General features: G+C 36.5%; 1 protein-coding gene across 3 annotated transcripts in view; it reads right to left on the reverse strand.

Moving 5' to 3' along the window:
• LOC126814233 (neuromedin-U receptor 1) overlaps nt 1-21407 on the reverse strand; it is a 50277-nt gene that overhangs the window by 6382 nt on the left and 22488 nt on the right. Inside the window, exons 2-4 of one of the 3 annotated variants that reach the window (XM_056099901.1) lie at nt 19347-19537; nt 14301-14370; nt 6221-6298 (exon numbers count right to left, since the gene is read on the reverse strand). The gene's annotated coding sequence lies outside the window, so the exon portion shown is untranslated. Of the gene's footprint in view, nt 1-6220; nt 6299-13566; nt 13875-14300; nt 14371-19346; nt 19538-21407 lie in introns of those variants that run through there. The other 2 variants (XM_050539267.2, XM_050539268.2) reach the window with 2 other exon arrangements.

Consider the following 21407-nt stretch of genomic DNA (forward strand, 5'->3'; position numbering starts at 1 on the left):
ACTTCATACACTAACGAGTTTAATGTCAGTGATACTTCAGGTACTAATGCGTTTAATGCCAGTTATATTCGTGTACTAATGAGTTTAATGCCAGTTATACTCGATGTATTAATGAGTTTAATATATATTGCCAATTATACTTCATGTACTCATGAGTTTTATGCCAGCTATACTTCATGTACTAATGAGTTTAATGCCAGTTATAATTCATGTACTAATGTGTTTAAGAGATAAATATTACCCTAACCGAGGGTTGATATGTGAAATAACCCAGGGCCGGAGGCCGTGGGTTATTTCAAATATAGACCGAGAGTTTTGGGGTAATACTTGTCTTACACCCTGACATCAATGTTGAATCTATCCTAATTGATTTCACCTATAAGAGCAATGTTGTCAAACAATTCGGACGACAAACTGATCCAAGCAAGTCAGTATAAGTTTGTAGAAAATATGGTTGAAAAAGAAAACGTAGATTCTGACAAAGAATTATTTAAAGCTAGTCAAAGTGCAGAATTTATGCAGAAAATATTTTACAAGGATTTAATGTACTCGGATTGTGAGGAAGTTACAAATGATAAGTTACAAGTGACAAGACGTCACGGAATGTGCCAACAATACTGTGCCGTGCCCATAAATATACTTACGCAGAAATCAGTGGGCTGTGAACGTTTTTAACAGTTGGTCAGTGTGGCGATAATAAAACGATAGTGAGCGAAAAATCCTGTGTGCGCTGGAAGATATGAGGATATAAGATCTTATTTTTTGGATGTCTAGATTCGTCTCGGAAGTAAGCAAAATAAAATGATGAATATTGCTCACCGAATTCCGTATTTAGTTATGGGAATTTACGAATTAGGAATAAAACTGATATGGATATACTACACAATCTAGAGTTTGAGTTTCAGACAAGTTCTTGATGGTCAGATGAAAAAGCTAAGTAACGAACTTTCTAGAATCGTCATTTGGAAAACTCGAGAAACCATGGAAACTTCTGGAAACTGCTTAGAAATAATTGGAAGGTTCTGGGGAGTTCTAAAACAATTTTAGAAAGTTCCAGAATTCCCTAAAACTATATAAGCCTGACCAGATCAGTCCGAGGGAAGAGCTTTTTCGACAGAACTTTCTTAGCAATTCGTACAGAACTTTCTATTTGACTCACGTGCTCTGGATTTAATGGCATTTCGTGCTGTTGCACTTATTGTGCTGTTTTGAGAAAAATTATCTCTCTGTTTTACAGTGTGCTGTTTTGAGAGACTTGATCTCTCTGTTGTAATCCAAGTTTAGGATTACTGTTGTGGATGATTACCACGTCGGATTATACCGATTCAAGGATTATTTATCCTGTCAGTTTTGGATCATCAAGGAGACTCTGTGTAATTCTGCCAACTTTTGAATTACTAGGGCAACGCTGAGAAGACATATTAGGACTGTTTACAAAATACTACTTCAAAGCAGTAGATGCACAGAGAGCAAATAAGATTTCAACCGAATACTGGTAAAATTAGACTGAATACTGCGAGTAACCTGTGCATTGATTCTGATCAACGCTGTTATACTCGTACTTATACTTATTTGTACCAGTATCATTTTACCATTTGTAAATATTATTAAATCGGTTGATTTGTAGATTTGTCTGGTCGAGCTATTAGGTGGATCGTGAATCTCTAAACTGCAATCGATACTCGGAGGTTGTAACACATGATCACCGATTTATCACCTTGCTTCAATTGTATTTTCAGTGTTTTTCTGAAGAACTCTACAAAGGAGTTTTTACCAACCCCCCAGTTTATTTCTTATGAAACCTATTATATACGACTGAGAATTGATTTTTCATGTTAGCTCCAGGATGTTTTAATTTTCTTAATAAAACACTCTGACAGAGCGCTTTTTAACAAGCAACCAGTATATCTTTCTTATTTAATATTATTTAATAAAACATCTATTTCTTTTTTACTTATTATTATTAGATCTACATAAGTCTTTCCGAACATTTAGCATTAGATACACCTCCAAAGCAAGATTTGTTATAGATATGTATATTCTATACATCATATATCCAAAATTTAAATAATTTCATGAAAAAAAATGACAAAATTATGGATAACTGACAAAAATAAGCTCTTTTGGTTCGTGTCGGTGATTGGTAGGCCCGTAATTTCAAATGATAATTTTAGCCTTCAAAGCGTTCCAAAGGGTTTTGTAAGTCATTAAGAGCAATAACTCAATAAAAAATCAATACAATTCCTTCTTTCACGTCGATAAACGCTGTGTATAAATCCCAAAAGTCGATCAGATGATCGATTTATCCAGCATCTGCACATTGTATAAAAAACAAATGTGGGAGCATGATCAATCAACTGTCGGCTGTTATAAACTTAGTTACATATGAAAACAGTAAACAAGATAAGATGCATAATTGATGATTTTCCACTGTAGTGGCCGAGGAAACGTGTTAAACGCAATACCTGTTAATGCGCGTTACCATTATAATTTTACCATATTTTTTTCAAAGCAGTATTTGTTTTTGTATATTTATACATATTTTCTCAGATAATTTTTCTGTAAATATGACTTTCGATTATTAATTAATACGCATCTAGACACGCATGTGATTCTTTATAATACTAATATAATAAGAAGAATCTTTCGTATAACTGATGACTGGTATATTGGGTGTTCTGTGAATAGTGTATGGCACCCGCCCTGTACATTATAGTGTATGACACCGCCCTGTATTACGCCCATCCTGTACATGGTGTCACAACTTACCAGTGAAATACCAATTTGTTTCAGAGAATTACGAGTCTTCTCTAAAATCTGGGAGCCACTAGCCTGGAGGTCGGGTGTTCGATCCCTGCATTGGCCGAGAAAGTTCATCCTGATTTTCCGACGTGGTTCCTCTTGTCAGTGGTGCAGAACGGAGGGCCTGACAAGGACAGATGTCTAGTCCTTCGGATGAGACGAAAAACCGAGGTCCCGTGTATACATTAGAATGCACGTAAAAGATCCCTTGGCAGTTGAATTCGATATCATATATCTGCCCGGGGAAAATTTCCCTCATAGCACACTGTATGGCGTATGCCCGTCTTCATTAGCCCAGTATAGGAGCAGAACAGTAGGACGTTAAACCCCATTTCATTTCATTCATTTCTCTTAAATCTCTGTAAAAGATGACTGCCTTGTCACAGCACGTGGCGTCAATCATTGGCTGAGTGGCGCGTGCATTGTTTACATAAGACGTTACCGCTTCGGGCAGAATGCTGCCTTTTAGTCATTTTAATACCCATTTACACTAAATAGGAAATAATTTTTATCTACAAATACGTCAAATGCCTTTCTTTATTTTTCTAATACATCAAAAAAATGTTTTAGAATTTAATTTGTCGGTGGAAAAAAGTTAATATTTAAGACTCATTAAGTCGCATTGATGCCATCCTTATCAGTGATTGTAGAGGCCTAGCGAATATTCACTGCTGACCAGTGTGGTGAAATGCTTTGCGAAGGACAATTTTCCAGGTTATTTGACAGAAAACGGTTGTCGTTCTGGAGGCAGGGTATGATAGCTAACAAACTATGGTCCCAGGGTTATTTTCTATCCAGTATAGTTTCGGCTTGTGAAATGTAAATCCAAATATTGCTTCGTTCAGCCAGAAGTAGTGACTTGTTGTGTACAAAACAGTATACATGTATTATGATTAATCTTTCTAGAACACCTGGTACCACGTCTCGTTTAATACAAGTCCATATTTTTTCCGATAACCCTACCTAGAACAAAGGTTATTTGGTATTATATGGTTAGAAAGGTAATTTTATCGATATTATAAAATCGGTTCTTGGGCGATTTTCAAAATGGGATATAATAGTTATTTCTCGTGGTTTCCATGGCAGAGGTAAAAATCATAGATATCGACTGTATACGTAAAATCCAACTATTATACGATTAGGAAGTCAGCACACACAATATCATTTTTGGACCCGGAATTGCCTCAACAGCGCTACCAGTCGTGTTCTTGTTGTTCTTGGAGCGTCGCTTTTCGAAAAAAGCCTAAGGCTGCGTCACGTCATGTATGATTGATATAAAACTTGGCATGATGGGTCTTTGGAAAATTATGCCTCGATTGAAAGACTTCGAGTTTAGATATGACGGTACAATTCCAAGATGACGTCATACTGTTTCTGGCCCATAGTACGCAACTACTTGTTATATTATATGGTTGCACAAATACAAGGGAACGTGGGCATAATTTGTAATCGCGTGTGTTGTATCTCTTTCTTCTGTGATTGAATTTATTACGTAATTTTCTCTACGGATTAAAGTTTTTTTGTTTTTTAAGTAACGGTGCGTGATTTGCATTTTTCGGAAAATATAAACGCTAATGTGGGCTAAAATTGATTGATCAACTCTATGTTTAGAAATCAAAATGTCAACACTAGCCAATCTCCCGGTTTGTATTTAATCGGAATAAAAACAGAACCATCAATTGTTTTCGCGAACACATTAAGTTGGCGGCGGACGTCACCTGACAACAAACAAACTTGTAATTCGCGATCAGCCTACTGTAGAGGGTGGAAAGTTCAACTTTCAAGAAATATGAATCTATACTTGCGCAGATTGTAATTTTAACAGGCAGTGACGCAAAAGAGTTGTCCTTACTGGGCTTAAGTACACTGATAACACACAGCCGATGTTCACCTCACTGATAATCCTGAGAAAGTTCATCCAGATTTTCCGGCGTGGTTTCCCCTTGTCAGTGATGCAGGACGGAGGGCCTGACAAGGACAGCTGTCTAGTCGTTCGAATGGGACGAAAAACCGAGGCCCCGTGTACATATTGGCGTGCACGTAAAAGATCTCTTGGCAGTTGGAATTCGATATTAAGAGTAGGCCGTAGCGCCGCTGCCCGGGCTTAATTTCCCTCATAGCACACTGTATGGCGTATGCCCGTCTTCATTAGCCCATATTTGGAGCAGAACAGTAGGACGTTAAACCCCATTTCATTTCATTACTGATAATCCTGATGAAGACGAAGAGCTGTTATACGAGACTATGTGAGGATATCTATATGAAAAGAACTATTCTTAAAAAGAATTGACTGTCGTGAGATGAGAGAAAGCGATAAAAATAGAAAATCTCCGTACATTACCCTGTTCTTATTAATTCTCTAGTTATATTTTAAGAGATAACTATAGCTAAATCCGGTAGCCTTAAAGACATGCTATATTGTTTCTTAAGGGTTACGTATGTCTCTATCACTCATGTAACATTGTCCTTTAACACAATGCAAAGATTTCGTTCCACTTGGAGACTTTTGTGCTGCTTACCAACATACCAAGTTTGGATACAAGCTAATATATTCCAGTCGCATATTATCTCCAGATGCACCGTGGAATGGGGTTTAACGTATTACTTTTCTGCTCCGACTGGGATAATGAAGTTGGGCATACGCCATACAGTGTGCTATGAGGGACATTTTTCCGGACGCCTACTCTTACATCGAATTACAACTGTCAAGGGATCATTTACGTGCACGCCAATATGTACACGGGACCTCAGTTTTTCGTCCCATTTGCCACGCGGGAAAATCCCGAAGAACTTTCCCAGCCAACACCGGGCTCGAACACAGGACCTCCAGGTTTGCGAACCAATGTCTTACTCACCGAGCCACCGACAAAGGAAGAGACACGTCGGAAAACCCCGATTAACTTAATCGGCCAACGCAGGGTTCGAACTCGGGAATTCTAGGTTAGCGAGCCAACGTCTTACTCACTGAGCCACCATGGTCCCTTTCATGCGATGAAGTTAGACACTTCCTATATACAGTAAGATATAGAAGATCCGGCACATTATATTCCTGAAGGCTTGCTACCCGTTACTTCCGACAGAGCTGCTATGATAGATTCGGCCACTAACAACATCGATCAAATTCAAAAGAATCTTAATGGCAAAATACTACACGTAACATCTTGGCTATCGTTCTTTCTCGACACATTGGCCTGACCACCTCTAAAAGTAATATACCAAGATGTTCGAGCAAAACCAGCGGGAATTAATATGTATTAATATTTGGAGAGATACGAAAACCGCTTGAAAGCCCAGAACCGCCTATCGACAATCGTTTCAGAAACCTCGGGTGGGGATATCTCGCCATTTAAGCCCCTTTTGAATAACAAATAACAAACTTTTATATTTGATATCATGTGTATCCTAATTTGTAACTTACCTCTGGCATATAACTTGTAATATCTTTATGGCTTCATAGTCCGTTATATAGTGTTGACTGACCATTAAATACAATTATCTGAAAAACACCAGAAATGTGGTTGTAATAAATAACCCATAAATCCAATTATTCTGTACGACATTTTTTTTAGTGATAGTTGTTGATATGGCCGTGGGTGTTATCTAATTATTTGATGTCAGTGATCTTTTATTTCATACTAAGATGGAGAAAAATGGATATATACCGATGTCTGTTTTGTATCATCTGGGTCTGTAGCCAACTTGTCGGTCTACCAAACTTTCAGACAAGTATTACAGTTTGTTGTCTCTGTGAACCCAGACTGTCACTGAGAGTTAGCCTGTAGATTAAGTTGTTGTCTTCGCTTTCCTTCCATAGAAAGTCGATAACTAATTTCATGCAATTCCTCACGTAGTAAAGATCATAAACGACATTGTATAGCTGGCATCCTCGTGGATGATTTACTGATTTGCCCGAAAGTTGATTTCAGCACTTGAGGATTTTCTAGTCTAAATATTTTAACGATAATTGTATATATTCTTAAAGATACATTATGGGAGATTCGATAACGAGTTGGCAGTTCTCACTATAATAGTTAAAAACTAGATACCGTAAAGGCAATTTGCTGAAAAGTTCATTCAAATTGATCCTAGCCTCGGTCATCATTACTAAAGTCAGTACGATAAACAGCATAGTCTCGATTATCTATTTAATCGTTTAATCGAGAAGGAAAGTTATGCAGTAAATCGGCTCACAATCCACTTAAGATCGCGGGCTAGCGATGCCATCTAGAGTTGATTATGGTCTGGATAAGTTAATTAATGTCTTATTAATAATTTCGATAACATTTCAGGCCTAAAGAAAGACCTGCAATAGACAGATTTAGCTCTTGCATAGTGTATGTTTAAGTCGTATTAAAATAATGGCATCTATAGACAGTCCTACGTTGCTAAAGAATAATCCTATTAATCCTATAATTCACTAGATACGAAACTGACAAATATACTTCAAACCGAAACGTTGACGTTTTAAAAGTGTCGGGGGGGGGGGGGGGAGTTCGGCACCATCCAAACAAGGGAGGTAAATTTGCTTCGGTTTACCAAATTACCCATATCTATTTAACCACAGACCTGGGGAATCGAGCCACCCCCCCCCCCCATTTTCCGTTATATAGACTTAGTTTTCCAGTGTAAACTGATACAATACTGAGTATTGTGGACGAGTAAAATTTATTTCAAATTTTTAAGTGAAAGTGCTAGAATGATTCCTATGATTGTATAATAGTCATTTGACAACATACTAAGCAATAGACATAGAAATAATTATGTTTTCACTTTCTCAGCAAATATGAAATTATCGCTTTAATTGGGAAAAACACATCTTTTTCGAATGATATCCAAGAAGAAATTGTCCAGTGTAAATTGATACAATACTAAGTACTGTGGCCGAGTAAAAATGATTTCAAATTTTCATGTAAAAGTGTTAGAATGATTCGTATGATTGTATAATAGTCATTCGACAACCTACTTAGTAATATAAATAGTTATGTTTTCACTTTCTTAGAAAATATGAAATGATTTCAAATTGTCATGTAAAAGTGCTAGAATGATTCGTATGATTGTATAATAGTCATTCGACAACCTACTTAGCAATATAAATAGTTATGTTTTTACTTTCTTAGAAAATATGAAATTATCGCTTTGATGGGAAAAAACACTCTTTTTCGAATGATATCCAAGAATAAATTGAAAGAAGTCAGTAATTACCAAAACAATCCCCCTTTGAAAGACGCCATACATAATAACTTATGTCAAACATTTTCGAGTACACCCCAAGAATAAATCAACTATTAAGTGGGTTGTTACGTTTTGTCGGAAATAGAAATGTCTAACAGTTAATTTACATGTATAAAATATTTACAATACAAGGTAGGGTTGAAATAGACAAGGATAATAACTCTATAGAGTTTCTCCCTGGGACTAAACAAAGAATCGCAGCAATACAGGAATCCCCGACCTGTAGAGTGCTTACAAAGATGGTGAACAGATACAATGTGTCATCATATTCCCATTGCCCTAATGACAATATTGTCCCCTCCTTCCCCACTGCCCTTCCCTTGTTCAAACCAAATCCAGAGGTACTATAAACCAACCGAGCTCAATGTACATACATTCACCATCGATCAGCCTCAGTGTGACCGGAAACCAGTTAACGCTTCTGGTTATCGACTGATGGCTGCTATCCAATTTTTATGTTTGACTTCGGTTTCGATTTTATAAACTGTGCAGTTTGAAACCATTTATGATCTCAATTCCGATTTCAGAACCGTAATAAAAATGTCAGGAGCGGACTGGGTAGCTCTGAGTCCTCGGACCAATTGGTTTTGTTGGGGTCACATCGCGGTGAAGAATACGTGGCATGACGAGAAAAAGAAACTAGTTTGATTCACTATTTCTGTACCTCACCCACTGATTATTTTTTCTCCCTGGGAAGCCATTATAAATTTCAATAGAAACAAAGATGAATTTAGTTATTTTGGAAAAAAATGTATGTCAAATTATGTTTTTCCAATCGGACCCTTCTGCCAAATAAACCATTTTGACATACAAATCGAATTTGTGTGTGTGACGGACAATGACCAGAATATGTCAGTTTTTCACTGTTGATGCAAGGGCTCCATGCAAGCCCAATCCAGCCCTAATTTCCACGGATGGCTTCCAGATTAGACTTCACAGCCGGAATAATATTTCCATAATATTCAGAATTAAATAAATATGTCTTGGTTTTATTTATTTTGCTAAATGAATTTAGGAAAATGAAAATAAAAAATCAAGACCAATACGATAACCGTCACCACGAACCCTACATTATTCTGTCACCAGTAACTTTCTTGACCTGTCTTAAAGTAAACTTTTTACACTGGTGCTACGGTCGGTGTCTAAAACTTAAGTGTCATATAAAACTTGGCAGGTACCCTTTGTTAGGAATACCAGTCCCTTTTGATGCTTGTTTTTCTACATTCGTAGGTCGTTTAGTTCTTGATTGCTAACTATGTTCCTGTTCAGATCTTCAGGACTTAATCATAATCCCCCCACAAAACCTAACCTTTCCAGGCGCTGCCCCCACCCCCTCCAAAGTACCCTAACTTTATTTTGCCTAGAGCCTACCCTCCTCAGGAGTTCCTAGCATACATCTGCTTTGCAGATTTTTTTTCCTTTTTTTTCCGACAAATGAGCCGTTGGCAACTGGTTATAAACTTACTTATAGAGATGATAAATTAAAACTTCAATCACCACTGGTTTATTTATCGAGAAGTTGAGAGCATTCACCTCATATTGTTATCATTATAATAATTAACGGCTTTCAACACTATCGTCAAAACAGACGGAAACGGATTTTGTATGAGACATCATAGTGTGCAGATGAGTAGTTATTTTAAAAGATACAATCTTAGTTTATTTCAAAGTTATAACTTAAATAAATTAAGCTTACATCGGTTTGGTTGTATGTTTTTTTAGAGATGAAAAAAGCGGTTGCAATGCAAGATACGCCCGCATTTTGCAAGAGATGGACAGAGAACAAGCTAAAAAAAAGGACGATTTTTTTACAATCAGGGGCCATAATCCAGGAAGTTATGGTCCAATATGCACGAATATCGAAAGGAACCTCTTCTAGAGAGACCACAACCTTGGTATTACATACTTTTACACTATTTGCATACAAGTAGCAGTCGTTTTGGCCGACAGTTTCGGTCCGATTTTCACGAAATTCGAACACAACCATCATTAGGGTGTAACGGTGATATGTGTAAACGTTTTATTTATTTTTTTCTTAAATCGGATAAAAATTGTGACCTCTAGATGGTCCACAAGCTAAAAAAAAAAAATTATTTGTCGGACAATCAGGAGCCATAATCCAGGAATTCCAACAGGAACCGAGATCTATAAGTTATAAACATATATTTCAAGTTTCATCAAAATCAGATAAAAATTGTGACTTCTAGAGGGTCCACGACCTTGGTATTACATACATTTACACTATTTGCGTAGCAGCCATTTTGTCCGACAATTTCGGTCAGATTTTCCCGAAATTTGAACTCAACCGTCATTATGGTGTAACGGTTATATCTTCGAACGTTTTTTTAAATCGGATAAAAATTGTGATATCTAGAGGGACCACAAGCCTATAATGAGATTTTTCGTACAATCAAGGGCCATAAACCAGGAAGTTACGTTACGATATGCGCGATTATCGAAAAGAACCGAGATCTTTGTGATATAAACATAAATTTAAAGTTTAATCACTAAACTATTTTCGTACGAGGAACGGCCATTTTGTCCGGCAGTTTCGGTCCGACTTTCACGAAATTTGAACTCAACCGTCAGTATGGTGTAACGGTTATATCTTCGAACGTTTTTTTATAAATCTAGAAGGACCAAACGCCAAAAACGCGATTTTTCGTACAATCAGGGGCCATAATCCAGGAAGTTATGATCCGATATGTGCGAATATTTAAAGGAACCAAAAACACACATTTCAAGTTTCATCAAAATCAGATAAAAATTGTGACTTCTATACAGTGTCCACAAGCTAAAAACGTGATATTTGTTACATTAAGGGGCCATAATCTATGACGTTACGGTTCGATACATGCCACTATCGGAGGGAACCGAGACCTTTGGGAGATAAACCTATATTTCAAGTTTCGTCAAAATCGGATAAAAATTGTGACCTGTACAGGGACGAGGACGGGCAAATGAACACGAACTTACGCCATGCACGGGACCTCGGCAATTCCCCCCATCCGATTCGCCCTGTACAGTTAGCCGGGCAAATGAACACGAACTTACGCCATGCAGGGGACCTCGACAATTTCACCCATCCGATTCGCCCTGTACAGTTAGTGGGGGGGGGGGGGGGTCAGCGAGCCACTCACCGAGATACCTTGACTACCGAATTGTCTTTACATTAAATATGTTAGGTTTACTATTTCTCTTACTTCATTGGTATATTATTCAAAGTTGATGGACTGTTTTACAAAATGGTATGTGCTAGAAGCGTAAAATTCTCTTCGGATATGACAGACTTAGGATGATTCTTTACCATACCGAAAGATAAAAATACATAATATATCGCCATCAAGTATACTTACAAAGTTAGCCAGCCTATCTAGTGACTCGTTGATCAATGTAAAAATGTCGTTATATTTATGGGTAAGTCAAAGAACAGAATAAAAGTAAATGTTAAAACTTAAATTGACATGTGAAATGCATAAAGGAGTGAACAACATAATAATAGCGCAGTTAGCCAAGTTTGGCCTAGTTGGCTTGCAAAGGGATGGCATATTAACGACTTATTGGCTGGTTAACCTTAATGTGGCTGATTTAGGAAACATAAATTATGGCGGACATTCACACTATTCACTATAAGATAGTGTTGTTCTGGCGGATGGATCTGCAGAGCCCGTTACAATGACATCTCTAAGTACCAATATAAAGGCGACAACAAGCACTCACTCTGACATTTATATCATATAAATAATAGAACTTGTTGTATCTTCCGTCATTTTTATGACCTGAAGCCATGTAAATTGATATCCTTGTGGATGCTCTCTACATATTTCTATATAATCAATATTTAAATATACAATGCAAGACCGAAGAAGTTTGCCGAGGGAGCGGTTATTTCGCCTACTCTCCTTCCAATTCCGCCCAGTACATTAGATATATGACTAGACACAATTATCTAAATAGTCTCGCCCGCTGACGTTAACCAAGACAGGTGAGATCCACGATTGATGAACAAAATGAGATAACCTTTTCTTTTTCATCACTTCATTTACAACATTAGAACCTTCTTATGTGATAACACTGAAGAGGTCTGTTTATTTAATAAAATGTTTTTATTTTGTCTTCATATATATTTTCGTATGCTTTTATGAAATTAACTGTTATCGAGGCAGTCTAAGTACGTTTCTTTATAGTTATCTTTTATAAACGAGTTAACTTGTATCAGTATATATGCACTTGAAATGAAATGGGTTAAATATGCATTTGAATCTTCAAACAACCACATTTGCACTCAGGTGTGACCCCAGAATTTAAATTAATCAGACAACCCCAAAAGCATCTGGTCATTTGCTAAATGAAAGGTCAATTGACCACAAACTTCTTAAACATGTTGCTAGACCATACTCTATTGTAAATAAAAACAACAAAAGTAACAACAAGCATGAGCGAAAGTAAGGTCTAATTATTTAGAAAATGCGTTTTCAGCATTTATCAAAAATTCAACTCACATTCTATTGTAAAATTTGAAAATATACATATTTGACATTAGTTTGCAAATATTGCATCTAAGTACTAGCACCCTTACATCACGTTCCGATTCTATACCTTCATAATCGTATAATTTTAGTAAAATTCACATTTATATCAATCACAACAACATATTTTAAACAAATTATCAAATAGCACATCAATATGGGATGATTATATACATGTGTTACACACTCATAATTCTAATCTAATATCACATGATTTGTGGGTTTAAAGGAGCGGATCATCCATACAAGTAGCTTTTACAAACAGAATTTGATGGGAATGGAGTGTAACGCGTTGGCCCCCTTTTTGAGCTGATTATCAGCTCCACGTTGTAACAGCAAATTGAAACCAGGGCTATAAATTCTTTTACCCCGACCACTAAACGCCTCTGCTCTGCCTACCACTCGTACAGAGGACAACCAGAAGGCCAATGTGCAAATTTCTGGTGGTGTCAATTCAATTCGGAAATGTATAATATTACTGATCACCAATACTTGATATATTAAACGCATGACTTCCTTGACGTTCTACTTTTCTGCACTGAAAATGAAGAAGGGCCAAAGTTATGCAGTGTACTATGAGGGAAAATTTTATCGAGATCCGACTGTCAAGGGTTCTTTTACGTACACGTCAGTGTGTACAAGGGACCTCGGCTTTTCGTTCCATCCCAACGACTATACGCTGTCTCCTGCCAGGCCCTCCGTCCTACACCACTGACAATCACGATGAACTTTCTCGGCGAACATAGGGATAGAACACGAGACCTCCAGATTAGCGAGCCAACTTCTTACTCACTGAGCCACTGCAACTGCTGCTCGGTCTTCGGAAACACGTTTACAATACATTATTATCATGACCGAAATATTGTGCAAAGTTGGATAAACATTCACAGAAATTTCGAGAGTTGCAGGAGACCACAATCTATTCGCTAAAATGTATCTGGCCCAGCTCATTTAATATTTTACTTTGATACTAATATAGAAATGTACATTATTTTATACCTACCACTGTTTAATATGTTGCTGTTTTCTTCAAATCGTATTGTTCAACCGTAAAGTTCATCTGCATAATGTCGATTAATATTGAAGCCATTATAAATCGGAACAAATACAACTTAATGAACTTGATAACAGTGCACTTGATGAGCTACTTAAGCACATTCTTTCTTCACTGTCGTTAAATTTGAAGTAAGTCCCACGTTTATAAGCTCAGCTACTAACAATCAAAATAGTCAACTCGTGTAGGACAACACCGAAGCCCTGGCTTTACACGACACAATAGACTGTCTAAACGAGATGTGACAGAAGGTCTGACTCCGTATTATGATTGACAATCATTCTCGAAACTGCTTGTCTTAATACTATTAACCATAAATCTCTGGCTTACCGTCACCTTCGTAAACCAGGAAAATAACTCCAAATTGCCCATAATTTAGTGTTATCTAAAAAGCAATAAAATTATACTGACCTTTTCAGTAATCATTCTATAAATATACCGCATAGTATTGTGTCAATCCTTTTTCATCAATAAAAAAATATAATGTATTTACCATTTACTTAGTACACATAGCCCATCAACGCTGTCTTCGGATTTTACGTAACGTATCTAACCAACAAAGAGCCTTCTATTTCATTGATAAGATTCACGCAGTGTTACTGACACTTCTACTGAGTAGGATGGCACACATTTCAGTTTTATAGACTTATTTATATGTATGTTATATTAATGAAAACTCTTACCTGTGGGTCACATTTGAAGATAGACTGAGCTGTAGCAACACCTGGCGCTCTTTGAAACAACGATTACTGGCTTAATATAAAATAATAAAAGTTCTTAAAAATCGTGAAGCCACAGAAAAAGATACATATTGTGATGTTGACGGACTTTTCTATGGGCGCTGTATTTGAGGGAATCCTTATTATGTTAGATGAAGAGTAAAATTTATATAATTATAGATTTTGGCAAATAAAGCTAGATTAATATCTAGTGGGAGCAAAATCACGATATGTAATTCCCTTTGGCGGGGACATTGGTAATACTATAGATATTGAGCTTTTGGGGTCGAAAAAAAAGCGGACAGCCCTTCTCTGACGAAATCGTCCTTCACTGGTGTCCAGATTGTATTTGTTTTAATTAGTCACCCAATTGATTAAACACAACATTCATTTTAAAACTGGTGTTATTTAATATCAGTTAGTTTGAATTAATGGCAACTGATATGTCAGAGCTAAATCTGTTTATTGCAGATCTTTCTTTGGGACTTAATTGTTACATAAATTATTATTTAGACATTTACTAACATGACAAGACCATAATCGAATCTCGATGCCATCGGGTGGCCCCGATATTAAGTAGATTAGAATGGTTAGGTCATTTAATGATTTAATTTAAAAATGGAGAAGCGAGGCTAAGACTCGAATGACCAGTACGGTGATTAAGATCAATGAACAAATCTTGTAAAAACTACAACTATTGATAGCTTACTTTGAATGAAATTTTCAATGTGTTCATTTTGCATTATCTTTTTAAATATTATAGCGAGAACGTCCAGCCCTTCATCCATATCTTATATAATTCCCCTTTAAGAATTTAGCGTGTTTATCTCACTTGTCAAGAGCGGCGCCCGCGAAGCGAATCTACACAGTTCGTCTAGTTCTTCGATTTATACGAAAAAAAACGGATCCATATTGGTAGTGCTCGTAAAAGTTGGAATTCCCAACGGTCAAACGAAATCTAAGGATTTTAGTCTCAATAATTGGGACCTGAATCAAATGTCGTCGAGACGTTCAAACCGTTTCCATTGGTAAACTTGGATGATGTGTGAGCACTATTGCATTATTGCCCAGTCTACAGACCCGGTTTTTTTTTTCAAACTCGGTTAGGATAGCAGTCATCAAAATGTTAGGATGTTAGTCTCAATAATTGGGACCTGAATCAAATGTCGTTCAACCCTTTTCCATTGGTAAACTTGGATAATGTGTGAGCATTATTGCATTATTGCCCAGTCTACAGACCCGTTTTTTTTTCAAACTCGGTTAGGATCGCAGTCATCAAAATGTTATCGTTTCGTATCCTGTTCAGTGATGGCCGAAATAGATAATCGGCAAAATACGCCCTTCCTTCAAGAACTGTTCCGACCTGTCCATTCCACCGCAGTACACATTCTAGCATAAACCAATAATTCATTAAAAAAAATATATTAGGCATGGCAAGTTAATCTCAAACCAGTGCAGTTGGGCTCAATCATATATAATTAGACAACATCATACTCGGATTCGATCGAATTTGGGCAAGGCGAAATGACATAATAAACATAATTCTATATGGCGGTTTCTAGGAAGTTTCTGAGAGCGATATCTCGTAACCAGTGCGATTCAGTGGTGGGACAATGAATAGATTTTATCTAAAATCTTACAATACAAAGTGGTTATAAAGGCGAAATGTTCCGAAAATTACAAATTTGAGTAAACAAATTTAAAAATGTATTTTTCACATGGACCAGGCCATTTTTTTAAATGGCTGCCAAATTTGGTAATAAAATGACATTGTACTTGTATATAATCAGTCATTATATATCTCGTAAGATATGACTTTTACTGTGTCTTTTGCGTGGTTTTCGATGTCTCTGAATTTATAAATGAATTTCGAATCTCCAACATGGCAGGAATTCAAAATGGAAGTCAAAATGAAATCTAAAATGGCGGATTTTAAATTAATTATCAATTTTTTTCCTGTTAAATATGACTTGTAACTTGTCCTTTCACATGGTTTTCGATGTCGATTAGTGGAAATCCAGTCTCAAAAATATAAATTTAATTTTGAAATCCAAAATGGCAGCGAAAATCATCATTTTGGATATGGCTTGTATCATGTCTTATATGAGGTTTTTGAGGTTACTGAGTTCAATTCCGACTCTAAAAACTAACTTCTACCTAAAAAATACCTAAGCAAAACCGAAAATGGAGATTTTTTCCCCGTGGATATTGCTTTTAAAATGTATCTAATAAGGTTTTCATGGTTACCGAATTCCATTTTGGGTTCAAAAATAATTAAAGAAATCTAAACATATGTTTAGCGTTTGTTTTTGGGTGCAATTTGTGTTTCTTCATTTGGTATGTCTTTGCACATCTTCACCGGGGTTAAAATTGGTTTCGATATATCCATTTGTTAACAATTTGCGCCCTAATATTAGTTCAGAAATGATTATGCGATCCGTGCTTACAACCCTTATGAGTTATGGTATCAATTCTAGGGATAGACTGAAAAGGACCATGGTAGTTTCAGCGATCCCAAAACTAGTTAATGTTCTTGTGTGTATCAATAATAAGAAGTTTATGAAAATACACATTGAAATAACATTTAAATATGGTCTACCACTTGCAGCACTTCCCCTCGGACTAACAATAAATTGTTTATTGGAATTTTCGATTAAGCGGAAGCTTTCCTTTAACTGTAAAATACTCGACCAAAATACCAATTTTTAATTTATATGATAATTTAAGGTCTACCAAGTAATACGGAAATGTGTAATACGTTTTAACATCGTATCTTTCTGCCCGAGCTAACAAACATTTGTTTACAATTGGTTGAAATGTAGCTGTAAAATAATTTACCAATTATCAGTTTATATAGCGTATTTTTACTGATAATTAAACAAGTAATGCGGAAATTTACAACAGGTTTTAACATCCTGTCTTTCACCTCCCTTTTCAGGGAAGGACTGAAAATGAGTATGGTAGTTTCAGGGGTCCCTACGCTAGTTAATGTTCTTACGTAGTTTGGGGTCACCGTTTAGTCATGAATTTACGTCGTTTGTGATCATCTTTTAAGCCTCAATACAGTGGATACCGCTCACGGAGCAGTGCCGGATTAACCTTGTGGAGGCCCGGGACATACCAAGTGTGCGCGGGTCCCATTGTTGTTTGTTTAAATTGTTCGTACTGACCGCGGATCATACTAGTATGTACTCCGCCCCCTTGAGTGCCTGGGGTGTTTTCCTCCAGGATTTTTTTTTAAAATTAGGATTAATTTCAGTGAATCTGGGACGATTTAGGCAGCGATTTCATTGACGTTTAGAATTCGTTGACAATTTGAGTATTTTAAACAGACTCTTTCTCTTATGATGTTTTCATTTACTTTATTTTAGTGAAATTATTTTAGGTGACATAAAACAATAAACTCCGATCAGCAAAGAATGTCAGTAAAGTGTTGTAAAAGCAAACTTATAACAAGAACAGTTAACACACCAGAGCACAAGGCCTCCTAAATTCGCAAAGGAAGCCTCTGTGAACATTAATTACTAAGACTTCCTTCGCGACTTGAGGAGAGCGAAGGTGGAGATGATGCTGTCATTATCGAGATCCCTAATCACGTCATTTAGACAGGAAACATCTTCAGATTATACATTTGTCTGAAGTATTAGTATAACCCAGAATGGGGGGGGGGGGCTAAATGTGTGGGGGGCGGGCGGGACATTTGTCCCACTTTGCCCCCCCCCCCTTAGATCCGGTACTGTCACGGAGTAAGGATTCGTTTAAAGAAAAGAAGCCACATGTCCGATTTCCTCTTCAGACAGTAATCGATTCAAATTCTTCATCATCATTATAGCTACTGGTGTCTTCTTAGGTTTCTTCTTGTACTTTGTCTAGTCACCTAGTGTCCATTGCTGATGAAAAGCAGTATTACTGTGACAATCGCGAGAACTTGTCGGGAAATGAATAAAAAAAATGAACCTGCGGCGTTCCCACTCTATGGGGGTCCGGTGGGGTTCTCTTCTCCCCGGTGCGAAATTTCTTTCGAAAACCTGACTGTTAATAATGTTTTTTTTCTATAGTATGTTCTGATATTTCTAGCTTATGCACAAATTTGGTGTGTGACAATCTTATCTGAAATTAATTTTGAGCCTAAATATTGATTTGAGTAAAACTGAATACCTTATTTTAAAAGCAATATGCACAAGAACAGAAATGGCTATTTTAGATGCTATTTTGATTGTCGTTTTAAAGTTACACCATCTGGACTATTCATTATTAGCTTATTTTAGGTAGAAATTGGACTCTTAAACCTTAAAACCTTTAAATAAGACATATTACAAGCCATATCTAACGGAAAATGATGATTAATTAAGATTCCGCCATTTTGGATTTCATTCATCATGGATTCTCGAACTTCATTTTTGACTTCAGAATTGAACCCACCGTCATCGAAAACATGTAAATGACATGTTACAAGGCATAGCCAACACGAAAAAATGACGATTAACTTAAAATCAGCCATTTTGGATTCATTTCGGTTGCCATTTTGGCTGCCATTTTGAATTACTGCCATGACGGATTTTCGAAACTTATATTTAAATTCAGAGATACCATAAACCATATAAAAGACATAGTAAAAATCATATCTTACGAGCCACTTTGAAAGAAATGGCCGGCACCATGTGAAAAATACATTTTTTGAATATTTTGTTTTGTCAAATTCCGTAATCGGCAAAATTCGTCTCTATAACCACTTTGTGTTTCAAGAATTTAGAAAAACATTTTTATTCTCCCACCACTAAAACACACTGGTTACGTCATTTCGCCTTGGCCGAATTTCGGCCGAATTTGAGCATGATGTTGTTATGTATCATTTAACCAAACTGCATTGATTTCTTTTGCAATTTGTTTAGGGTAAAACGTTATCCCTCCCCGCCTATTATATGGGTTTTCTTCTGAGCATTTGAACACTACGGAGTGGACTTTCAATTTTATTGATATAGATTGAATTTATATTACAGGTATACTTACAATGAGGCCAATATAGTACCGAGAACGAAATGCCATTTTCGCTCCTGACCGGATCGAAGCCACCAATTTCCATTCAGATCAAAACGCATTTGGATTCGGACATGGGCGTTTTTTATTCGGCTTGGGGCGAATAGGTTATTTCGAACCCTTAAGGCGATAAGTTGGAGTCCCGCTATCTACATGTTGTAATGCTAAAATATACAACAAATAATTGTTGACAAAAAAAGGTTCAATATGAATAATCATCATCTAACAAACAAGAAAGGGAAAAACATGAAAACAGACAAAACATGTTTTGGTAAAGTAAATATTCGTATTCGGCATATTGGTTGATTTAGAGCCCTTCACTATCTACATGTTGTAATGCTAAACTATACAACAAAATAGTGTTGTCAAAAAAAGGTTCAATATGAATAATCATCATCTAACAAACAAAAAAGGGAAAAACAAACAAACAGACAAAACATGTTTTGGTAAATGTTCGTAAGCTGGCATTTTGGTTGATTTAGAGCCCTTCACTAGATCTACCCCTGTGTGCAAGGCTTCAAAATAAATCAACAGAGTCGCATTTTTATTACACTTAATACAATTCTTGATTTACGAGAATGGCGACGTACATAGCCATTTATTATTAATAATTATTATACCGTCCTGTCGGATTAGGTCCATGTTCGTTCCGCCTCCAACCATTCATCGTAAACACAGATTCTTTGAAGACCGGATGGCGTCGAAGTAGGACAGCATCGAGAGTGCAAAATTAAAATGTCTGATTAAGCTATCCTAATTGGACACAGATCACTAAAGATTTCCCCATTGACTCCAATGTTAATTCTCGTATCTTAGACCGGCTCTAACTTTTTCCCAAATTTTCGTTGGGTAGAACACTTTCTACCACAGATGGAGCAACATGTGGCAACCACTTGCCCAAAAGCACGTATGAGGTTCTTCATGAAAAACTTGAGATACACAAGCTGGAAGTAGAGACAAGTAAACATGCAATTTCAGGCCCTACATTTCAACGTAACCAACCTCTCAACTCTTGTATCCTTCCGCATCAAAATTATGAATATTCACCAAAACCTGGCAGAAAATGTATTTTCAAACCCTTTTCCTCAATTCTACACCAAAAAGTCAACAAAAATCGCCATGAAAAAGGGAGAGGAAGACTAAAAATAGCTTTGGCCCTTGTTTCGTCGTAGGAATATTTGGTGATCTGTGTCCAATTCTATCTCGGTGATAATTTACACTTGTACGTCCAGTAATTATGAATAATTTAGACACGAAGACAAACCATGTTTCAAGCCGAGAAATAGCCTACATTCCTAATGACCTTAAATGTTGAAGGGACACTGCACCCTAAAATATCATGTCGATTAACCCATTTTTACAAAAATATAGTTCAAAGGCCCAGTTAAATAGGAATCACATTTCTATCAGATGTTTAAAGGTCGTCTACAGTTCAGTATAATTTGTTTTCCAGTATATCAACAATCAAAGACATCGATGTGCATGACGTGGGTCATATTAATATGGCGGCAAAGGGCTGATGGTTCAATTAGTAAGATTCACAAAAGTGAAGTATGCAATGGAATAGGTTAAAATAGAACATAATATCGGATAGATCCGATGGTGGTTACACATTGCATATGCTATCGATTATTTTATCTAAATCTAAAAGTCACTTTAACATAAGAATGCTCGTTCTGGATTGGATATATATCATATAACGCTTAACTATCGATGTTTTATTGCACTCAGTGTACCGTCAACGAGATTCGTGAGATGAAATTTAGATTTTGATTGATTGTTAGTAAATAAATACCCATAACCATTCAGACAAGGCCATATTGTTTTACAGAATGAGTGTTAGAAAGTGGGCGCCATAGAAGAAATCACCAGTGAATATATACCCCTTAAATAACATTTCGTTTTATATTACCTGTTCAGTTCGTAAATAGCTCTAACCGCGTTTTGTTTGTATAACAACTAACCAAAACAGGCTTTAATAGAAGGAAACTTTTAAAAACTAGTGAGTTGAAAGTTATTTCATGAAATCGAATC

This window comes from Patella vulgata, chromosome 3 (assembly GCF_932274485.2).
Source record: "Patella vulgata chromosome 3, xgPatVulg1.2, whole genome shotgun sequence".
Taxonomy (NCBI): Eukaryota; Metazoa; Mollusca; class Gastropoda; family Patellidae; genus Patella; species Patella vulgata.